The 10,585-nt window shown below is 49.2% G+C and overlaps 1 long non-coding RNA gene across 1 annotated transcript; it reads left to right on the top strand.

The window, feature by feature from the left end:
- The first annotated feature begins 731 nt into the window (after window positions 1-731).
- On the top strand, window positions 732-6,033 carry LOC138247321 (uncharacterized). The gene is made up of 3 exons (XR_011194436.1): window positions 732-800; window positions 5,757-5,840; window positions 5,964-6,033. It is a non-coding gene; the product is annotated as an uncharacterized lncRNA (long non-coding RNA).
- Window positions 6,034-10,585: the final 4,552 nt, after the last annotated feature.

Below are 10,585 nucleotides of genomic sequence, written 5' to 3'. Positions count from 1 at the left end.
TCACTAAGAACGGTGAATCACGGACCTTTTACAACCCGGAGGACCTGAGAATATTCCTAGAGAGACTTCAGGACCAGACACAATCCATGGAAACAACAACCCAAACCCCCCAGGACACACGGGCCTATCCTCGGGAGCCAGCCATCCAGAAACCGCATCTGACCCGGAGGGAAGAGCAACCATGGATCCCCAAACCAGGGGAAGAGACCTAGAGAGACTCACAAAAAGCTACGACGACAGGGGCCAAGTACTTCAGGCGGTGGCGATGTACACTCAGTTGTCGGACAGAGATAAATCCCGATCCCCTTTGAAGCCCACAGTGGCCCCCACCTGAGGTCGATCGAACACTAGTGCCCCTTGACATCCTCGTCATCATAAACCTTGGGCTATCACAGACGTGCCAAAGAGATCCTGTGGCAGAGAAGACCAAACGGAGAGATGTGTACTTGATCTTGTATGTATGTATGTATGTATTGAGTTATTTGTAGAGCGCATTCCGGCAAAAGCATCGAAGTGCTATTCAGACCAGAGATACATGAAAAAGAGCAAAGCTACCTGTGACAGACTGAACAAGATGAGGACAACTAAAACAAGAAGTTATGGTGCTCAGGTAAGTGTTTATTGTTTTCTAAACAAAAGGATAAATCAAGTGAAAGTTTGTTCTGTTGTTGCTCTTAGTCTCTCGCGAAGTTCTTCTTGTCACTGATGTGTTTTCCCCTTTTCTTCTCTTTAGGTGGAGGTACTGTCAGTCTCGCGGACGTCCCATGAGGATATCGGAAAGGGAAATAAGGAAAACGAGGGTAAGTGGGACGTTAAGAGATACGTCTTTCTTATTAAATTTATCAGACTGGGGTGGATAACAGAGGGGAGGGGGTGGTGTCTGTGCGGAATAGAGGGAAGTGCTTATTACTAATTTTACTAGCGTGTTATTGTGTCCCTAGTGCTTCTTTTGTGCCCTCCCACCTCTTTTCCCCATTCACCCTCTACCCCTTCCCTAGTTTCCTTCCCCAGTCCCCTTCCCTGCCGTGCACCCTTTATTTGTCCAGAAAGACCGTACCTTCGTGAGCCACGACCCTCCGGGGCCGTGGCGGGCGTTGAGGTGGTCCTCGCTGAGGTAGGGTTCGATACGGCTTCCTGGTTCCAGCTCTCCGTCCTCCAGGTGGTATTCCTTCTCTTGGTCTCTCGCCGCGCTTGCCGTCGGGTCCCTTGCCTCGGTCTCCCTCCGTTCGCCGTCGTCTCCGTCTTCTTCTCCGTCGTCTCCGGTCTCTTCCTCCTTCCCCTTCCTCGCCGGCTCCACCGGCTTTTCATTCGCGACGCCGTCCCTCTCTGGCCAATCCGGGGTCGGGAAACCTATCCAGGTTTCCCCGGCAACGTCCTGACGCCGGCCTCGCTCGGGACGCGTTTCCCCGGTAACAGGGAAACGCGGAGATGACGTGTCAGAGGAGTCCGACACGTCAACTCCGGCCTCCCGTCTTGCGGTGATCGGGTTTACCCCGTCACATACCCCTTCCCAAGACAGGTCCTGTTCCAGGACCGAATCGGAAACCGGGAAGCGAGAGAGATAATCAGCAGGGACTTGCGAACTCCCAGGAACATGTCGGACCTGAAAGGAGAATGGTTGAAGTTCAAGGAACCACCTGAGAATCCGGGCATTCGTATCTTTATGAGCGGCAAGCCAAGTGAGGGGGGCGTGATCCGTAAAAAGTACAAAAGGCCGGCCCAACAGGTAATACTGTAGACAATCCACGGCCCATTTAATGGCCAAACACTCCCTTTCTATTATGGGGAAACGACGTTCCCGAAGACCCAGTTTGCGGCTGATATACACAACGGGATGATCGAGTCCCTCCGTTCCCGGCTGTGTCAGAACCCCCCCGAGCCCCACATCGGAGGCATCAGTGTAAAGGTGAAAGGGTTTTGAAAAATCCGGGCATAACAATATGGGTTCTTTGGTTAAAGAGTTCCTCAAGCGTTCAAAACTGGAAGTTTGAATAGCAGAGAAAGGTAATAGCTGATTTGGATGAGATTTGGACAGAAGATCCGTAAGGGGAGCGGCTAGAGTGGAATAGTGAGGTATGAAATGCCGATAATATCCTACTAGGCCTAAGAAAGAGCGTAAGTCTTTTTTAGTTTTCGGGAGAGGGGCATGTAAGATCGCGTCCACCTTCTGGGCTTGGGGTTGAAGTGTTCCCTGACTGATTCTGTATCCCAGATATGAAATGTCGGTTTTCCCGATAACACATTTCTTGGGATTGGCTGTCAACCCAGCCTCGGTGAGTGCATTAAAAACTTGGCTTAGATGGTCTAGATGGTTTACCCAGGTATCGCTAAAAACAACTACATCATCCAGGTAGGCCGCTGAAAAAGCAGGGTATGGTTTTAATATGTTATCCATTAACCTTTGGAAAGTGGCCGGTGCCCCATGTAGCCCAAAAGGTAATACAGTAAAATGATACAGCCCGGACTGGGTAGAAAATGCAGTTTTTTCTTTATCTTCGGGGGCTAAGGGTATCTGCCAATATCCTTTGGTTAAATCTATTGTGGACATATATTTCGCCTTTCCTAGTTTCTCTAGGACATCGTCCACCCTAGGGATTGGATACGTGTCAAATAATGAGTTCTCATTAAGTTTCCGGAAGTCTATGCAGAACCTGACCGTACCATCAGGTTTTGGTACAAGAACTACGGGTGAACACCAGGGACTGGTAGAGGGCTCTATTACTCCTAGGGTCAACATTTTCTGTATTTCATTTTCTATAACCTGCTTCCTTGCTGCTGGGATGCGATATGGTCTGACCCGAACTACTGTGTCGGGTTTTGTTCGTATCTTATGTCGGATTAGTGTGGTTCTACCGGGGTCTTCTGAAAACAATTGGTGATATTGCTGTAACAAGCGGTATACCTGCCTCTTTTCCGCTTCCGTTAATGCTTCGTCTATAGTGGGTAGGGTTGTCCCCTTGGCTAGGGTGGTATGGCAAAATTCAATCTTCAATTCCTTACTCGGGTACAGAAGGCTAACTATTCTTGGGGTAGTGTTGGGTGTCTCGGGTGTCTCCCACTTCTTTAAAAGATTGACATGATATATTTGGGTTTTCCTGGGGTTGGTTGTTATTTCCAGTAGGTAAGTTACAGGGGAGACGGCTCGGATGATTCTATGGGGGCCTTGCCATTTCGCCAGCAATTTATGTTCGGATGTGGGTCGCATGATTAAGACCTGTTCATCGGGTTGGAAAACTCTTAACTTACTCCCCTTATCATAATAATGCTTTTGGGTTCTTTGAGCCTGTTCCATATTGTCTTTTACTTCGTCCCATAATCCCTGTAAATGCGTTCTCAAGTTATGAGCATACTCCAACAAAGGAGTCCCTCCCTCCATGGCTTCTTCCTCCCAGGCCTCTACCGCCATGTCCAGAAGGGAACGTGGTTGTCGCCCGAACACTAGCTCGAATGGGCTATGCCCCGTGGAAGCCTATTCGTGCGTTCGGATCGCGTATAACACCAACGGTAATTTCTGATCCCAGTCTCTCCCTGTGTCGTGCACAATCTTTCGAAGTAACGTTTTGATCGTACGATTATATCGTTCGACCAAACCATCGGTTTGAGGATGATAAACGGATGTTTTGATCTGAGATATGCCTAACGTTTTACACACTTGTTTCATCAAGGTGGACGTAAAGGGAGTGCCCTGATCTGTGAGTATTTCCTGAGGGAAACCAAGACGCGAAAACACCGTTATCATCGCCTGGGCTACGGTCTTTGTTGTCATACTGGTTAGGGGAATAGCCTCTGGGTATCGGGTAGCATAATCAACTATGACCAGTATGTAAGTGTGTCCTTTTGAAGAAGGAACCAAGGGTCCAACCAAATCCATCCCTATCCGTCTAAACGGAACATCTATGATGGGGAGGGGTATGAGTGGTGCTTTTTTTGGTTTACCTGGTTCCGTCAGTTGACACCTGGGACATTGCGCACAATATTTTCTTATGTTGGCAAAAACACCAGGCCAGTAAAATCGTCTGAGGAGATATTCTTCCGTTTTGTCTCTCCCAAAGTGTCCCCCTCCCGGATGATTATGAGCGAGCGTAAGGATGTGATCCCTATAGTATTCAGGTACTATGAGTTGTTTTCTTTTTTCCCCGGTACGTGTGGTGTTTACTCGGTACAGGAGATTATTTTTGATTAGGAAGTAGGGACCCACCTCATCCATTTCCTCTGACACTGCGGTTCTCCAGGCGTGAGATAGGGAGGGATCTTCTCTCTGTTGTTGAGCAAAACTGACAGGTGCCTCGTGGAATTCTGCTACCACTCCTCTTATAGTGTCCTGACTAGTACTATTTCGGAACTGTTCTCTTTCTATTCTTTTGTCCCTTCGGGTCAGTTTTCTACGGGTTATTGGACATTCAATTGGACTTCCTGAAAACGGGGCTTCACCCCACCAGTCCTGTGAGATTTTAGAGTCTCTAACCTGATCCAATAGTTCTTGAAAGTGAAGGTAATCTGTTCCCACGATACAATCCTCGATCAATTTTGGCATTATCCCCATCGGGAGACTATCCCGGTAGGGCCCCCATTCTATCTGTAGTATTTTTAACGGATATTGCTCCTTGTCCCCGTGAACACAACAAATATGTACCCACTGTCTCGTTTCGGAACCCAGAGTGGTTATCAGGTCTTCCCTTATTACAGACTGGCTGCACCCGGAGTCGACGAGGGCACACACATATCGTCCATTGATTTTTACAGTCTGCTTGAACTTGTGGTTACCTTTCCCTGTACATAGGACCCTACGCCTGGTAACCCCTATTTCCATCGGCTCACCTCCTTCGTGTTTCTGAGGACACATACGGGCGATATGTCCCCATTCTCCGCAGTGGTAACATTGGGGTCCCTGTATAGGGGGGCCTTCCGGGATTCTACGGGAAACGGTATTGTCCAGTGGATTCTTTGGGAGGGTTTTTACAGGTGGCAAGACTGATTTTATATTGGGCCGTGGTGGTATATTTCTTATGTCGGAGGAGCGATGATACGCGCAGGCCAAATCAATTGCTGTGTTAGTGTCTACTTTTGGATGCTGTCGTATCCAGTGTTTTGTGGCTAAGGGTAGAGCATCCAAGTACTGTTCCAGTATAATTATTTGTATCACTTCTTCACGGCTATCGCCAATAGGCCCCAACCATTTTAAGGCCAAATCTTTTACCCGGAAATAAAAGGTCCGGGGGTCCTCATTTGGTCCCCACTTGACCTTGCGGAATTTCATCCGGTAGTATTCAGTATCATGCCCGACACGTTCCAAAATACTGGATTTTATATCCTTGTAGGGTGTGAGGCCTCCGGGATTAGCAGCCTGATAGGCTGCTTGTAAGAGGCCAGTTAGTAATGGAGCAACATATTGTCCCCAGCGTTCTTCAGGCCATTGAGCTGACGACGCCACTCTTTCAAAGTTAGTAAAGAAAGACTCTGGGTCTTCTCCCTCTTGATATTTCTGCAATACTGAGCTGGGAACGTTCGGGTGGACTTTACTAGCGGCAATGGTCTTGGTTAATTTTGTCATGGCCGTTTCGTGTACCAGCTGGTTATTTGCCAGAATGGTGGCCTGGCTTTTCAAGGCCGATTGTAAAGCCTCTCTGTCCTCTTTTGCTTCCCTTTGGTGAGCCTCCCATACCAGCTGCAAATGTCTTTGTCCTTCTGCTAGCTGTTTGATCATATCCTCAAGGGAAGGGTTGTCACTCATTGTGTACTCTGTTCGGTTGTCGTAGGGCCCCTAAGGATCCCACTTCTGACACCACTGTGACAGACCGAACAAGATGAGGACAACTAAAACAAGAAGTTATGGTGCTCAGGTAAGTGTTTATTGTTTTCTAAACAAAAGGATAAATCAAGTGAAAGTTCGTTCTGTTGTTGCTCTTAGTCTCTCGCGAAGTTCTTCTTGTCACTGATGTGTTTTCCCCTTTTCTTCTCTTTAGGTGGAGGTACTGTCAGTCTCGCGGACGTCCCATGAGGATATCGGAAAGGGAAATAAGGAAAACGAGGGTAAGTGGGACGTTAAGAGATACGTCTTTCTTATTAAATTTATCAGACTGGGGTGGATAACAGAGGGGAGGGGGTGGTGTCTGTGCGGAATAGAGGGAAGTGCTTATTACTAATTTTACTAGCGTGTTATTGTGTCCCTAGTGCTTCTTTTGTGCCCTCCCACCTCTTTTCCCCATTCACCCTCTACCCCTTCCCTAGTTTCCTTCCCCAGTCCCCTTCCCTGCCGTGCACCCTTTATTTGTCCAGAAGGACCTTCGTGAGCCACGACCCTCCGGGGCCGTGGCGGGCGTTGAGGTGGTCCTCGCTGAGGTAGGGTTCGATACGGCTTCCTGGTTCCAGCTCTCCGTCCTCCAGGTGGTATTCCTTCTCTTGGTCTCTCGCCGCGCTTGCCGTCGGGTCCCTTGCCTCGGTCTCCCTCCGTTCGCCGTCGTCTCCGTCTTCTTCTCCGTCGTCTCCGGTCTCTTCCTCCTTCCCCTTCCTCGCCGGCTCCACCGGCTTTTCATTCGCGACGCCGTCCCTCTCTGGCCAATCCGGGGTCGGGAAACCTATCCAGGTTTCCCCGGCAACGTCCTGACGCCGGCCTCGCTCGGGACGCGTTTCCCCGGTAACAGGGAAACGCGGAGATGACGTGTCAGAGGAGTCCGACACGTCAACTCCGGCCTCCCGTCTTGCGGTGATCGGGTTTACCCCGTCACACTACCCCTAATAACTAATTAGCGAAAAGCCAGGTTTTAAGACTTTTCCTAAAGGTGAAATGAGTCGATATCTGACGCAGCAAGAGGGGCAGACCATTCCATAGCCTGGCCGCTTCCACCGTAAAAGCCCGATCTCCCCATCTAGCTTTTTTACAACGAGGCACCTTGATCATAAATTTGGAAGACGATCTCAGGTGTCTCGGCGGTTGATAAAACAAGGTGGATTTCAAATAGTCGCATCCATCCGACTGTAGTGCTTTGTGCGTAAGACAGAGGGGGTCATTCCGACCCTGGCGGTCATAGACCGCCAGGCCGGGGACCGCGGATGCACCGCCAACAGGCTGGCGGTGCATCCAGGCCAATTCTGACCGCGGCGGTAAAGCCGCGGTCGGAAAAGGGAAACCGGCGGTTTCCCGCCGGTTTTCCCCTGGCCTGAGGAATCCTCCATGGCGGAGCTGCAGGCAGCGCCGCCATGGGGATTCCGACCCCCTTCCCGCCATCCTGGTCCTGGCGGTAAAAACCGCCAGAAATAGGATGGCGGGAACGGGTGTCGTGGGGCCCCCTAACAGGGCCCCATTGAGATTTTCAGTGTCTGCATAGCAGACACTGAAAATCGCGACGGGTGCAACTGCACCTGTCGCACCCTTTCCACTCTGCCGGCTCCATTCGTAGCCGGCATCCTCGTGGAAGGGGGTTTCCCGCTGGGCGGGCGGCCTTCTGGCGGTCGCCCGCCAGCCCAGTGGGAAACTCAGAATGACCGCTGCGGTCTTTTGACCGCGGTACGGTCTTCTGGCGGTTCCCGCTTGGCGGGCGGCTCCTGCCGCCCGCCAAGATTAGAATGACCGCCAGACTGTTTGAAAAATAGTTTTCTTCCTAATCGGAAGCCAATGTAGGGATGCAACATAACTACTGGCAGATATATACTGAGGGAGATTCAAGGTTAAACGAGCTGCCGCGTTCTGAATTGACTGCAATTTATCTAAAGAGGATTTATTTGCATTGAGCAGCAGCGAGTTACAATAATCCAATCTAGAAGTGACTAACGCCAGTACCACTGGTCGTCTTAAGTCATCCTCTAAAAGATGTAAAATTTTCTTAAGTATTTTTAATATCCAAAAACAGACCTTGACCATATGATTGATCTGTAACTTAAAAGAAAATGTATCATCAAAAATGATGCTTAGATTTTTTGCGGCAGGCACAGACGATGGGCAGCCCCCACAAGCGGGAGGCCACCAGCCATTGTCCAAAGCGGAGTTGTTACAGCCAAAGCACATAATCAATGTCTTGTCCCCATTAAGTTTAAGCCAGTTGCAAGTCATCCAGTTGTTAATTGCTAGCATGCAACGTTGAAAATTCTCCTTAGTATCCTTCAAATTGTGAGAAATGGGCACAATCAACTGCGTATCGTCCGCATAGGAGACAATCTGGGCCCCAAATGAACGTACCAGGTTCGCCAAAGGCGCCATATAAAGATTAAAGAGTGTCGGACTGAGGGGAAGATCCCTGCGGAACGCCACACGGAAGATGGAAGGGAGAAGCCCGATAATCCCCACATGCCACCGTGATAGTTCTGTCCGTGAGGAAGGAGCTGAGAAGCTGCCAGGCCTTCCCTCTCACTCCAGCTTGGGCCAAACGGTTACATAAAATAGTAGGAGAAATAGTATCAAAAGCTGCTGATAAATCTAACAGGACCAAGATCGAACCTTCTCCCAAATCGCCTCTACGACGAATAATGTCCGACGTGGAGATGAGTGCAGTTTCCGTACTGTGAGCACCCTGAAAGCCATGCTGCGAAGGGTCCAGTTTACCATTCTCCTGAAGGAAAACCGACAGCTCATAGTTAAGATGTTTTTCTAATATTTTGGCCAACCCCGGGAGTAGAGAAATCGGGCGAAGATTAGTGAGGTCCGCCACTTCTTTTCCTGTTTTTTTGATAAGCGGGATCACAGTTGCCTGCTTCCAAGCTGCCGGGAAAATCCCTTCCTGCAAAATCTACGCAAACACAGGTTCCAGGGCCTCGGCCACCAACTGAGGGGCTAACTTTAGAATACGAGGTGGACAGAGATCTATGGGTGCCCCTGATTTAAGAGCAATAAGAAGATCACAAATTTTGTTGACAGAAAGAGGTTCAAAACTGTCCAATACTTGCAATGGTTCTGCTAAGCACGAAGAAGCTATGTCCTCTAAGTCCTCTAAAACAGGAAGAGGGGGACTGAAATTAGTCAGCAATTTAATAATTTTCTTATTTAAAAAATCCACCACTGACTGACAAAATAGTGGGGAATTTTCTAATGGCGAGATTGCTGCTGAAGAAGATGTTAAACAACGAACTGTATTAAACAGTTCCTTAGACGAGTTCATGCCCCCTCTAATTACTTTAGAGAAATATTAAGATTTTGCTAGCTTAATGGCTGATTTATACTCCCTCAGTGCTTCCCTAAGATTTCCTCTTTCTAAAAGGGATTTATTCAAAAGCCATTTGCGCTCCTGCCTCCGATAATTTCTTTGTAGAACTTTCAGCTCCTCCGAAAACCAGGGTGCACACTGCACCCGTCGGGCATTAGAATTTATCCTGGCCCGAGGAGCAAGCTCGTTAATGGCCCTTATCAAACCCAACTCAAAAATCTCAAGGTGAGATCCTCCTAATAGCTTAGCTTGGGCCCAACCCGCTTTCAAGGACTGAGAAAAATTACACTTGTTGATTTTATGCCATGGCCTGTGAACTCATAAGACATTCTAATACTGCAGGTCTTTATCTCTGATCGGCCCCGATTAGTGTTGCTGTTGTTTATGACCGTTTTTTATTGTTTTGGCTTATTATCACCTGTTTTTGTGCATCCTTTCTTATTCTCTCTTCTCTTGGAGACTCAGAAACCACCCCCCCTTCCTTCTTTCATTAACACATCCCCGACCAGACTTGTCTGGTAACTTGAGGTTACACACCCCCCCTTGGTATGGTTAGAACTGTTCCACTGTCCCCATTTCCCATCAATTCGTCTTGGCTCTGTTTGTTTTCAATGAGTGCTGTGGAAGGCCCACTGAGGGTAGTAGAGTAGCGTAGAGTAGAGTATAGTCGCAACTGCCTAGCGAACAGAAGCAGCATAGCGCTTTAGATAAACTTAATAAACACCACCCCCACTGCTACCTATCTTCTACAACCCACGCCCTTCGCTCCCTCTCCTCACCTTCCTCTCCCCCTTTCCCCCCCTCCCTTTCTAAAGGTACAATATTATCACGCTCCTGGACCTAAGCTACCATGGGAACCACATATGCCCTGTACACAATTCCCACACAATTCCCCCCCTTCCTGTGTCGCCCAGACCCACGCTCAGATGGAAGAATCAGTGCAGGGGGGTCCTGGGTGCCGTGCGTGCGCTGCCTCTCTTGGCACGGGGCCCGCTGGCCGGGCACTGGGGCTCAATTGGCCTAGGTTTTAGACCCGCAGGTTACAGTTTGAGAACGCCGGGACCCTAGTCCCGATTTCCCTTCCTTCCCTTTTCGCTTTTCTAGTCTTCCTTCTTTTTTTCAGCCTTGCTCACTTGCTCCTTTCCCTGCAGACACCTTTCCCTTTTCCTTCCCTTTTCTTATCACCCTATATATTTATTGCTTCCTCCTCCCCCCACCTCACCCTCCTTCTACCCCGCTTCTAGAGTCCTAGTCAAGTCCCTATCTCTCTCCCCCCCACCCCTCCCCGTCCTCCTCTGCCCTGCCCTTAGTGCCCACACCACCGAGTAGTTTTCCTTAAGGAGCCAGGATGTCTGATTCGAACAAGGCACCAGCGGTACTTCTACGGATCATATCATGGAATGTAAACAGCCTCACCCACTTCATAAAACGGAAAAAAGTTCTGTCTTATC

Source organism: Pleurodeles waltl, chromosome 7 (genome assembly GCF_031143425.1).
Source record: "Pleurodeles waltl isolate 20211129_DDA chromosome 7, aPleWal1.hap1.20221129, whole genome shotgun sequence".
Lineage (NCBI taxonomy): Eukaryota > Metazoa > Chordata > Amphibia > Caudata > Salamandridae > Pleurodeles > Pleurodeles waltl.
The sequence above is the reverse complement of the archived record's forward strand: the minus strand, read 5'-3'. Positions and strand labels throughout refer to the sequence as shown.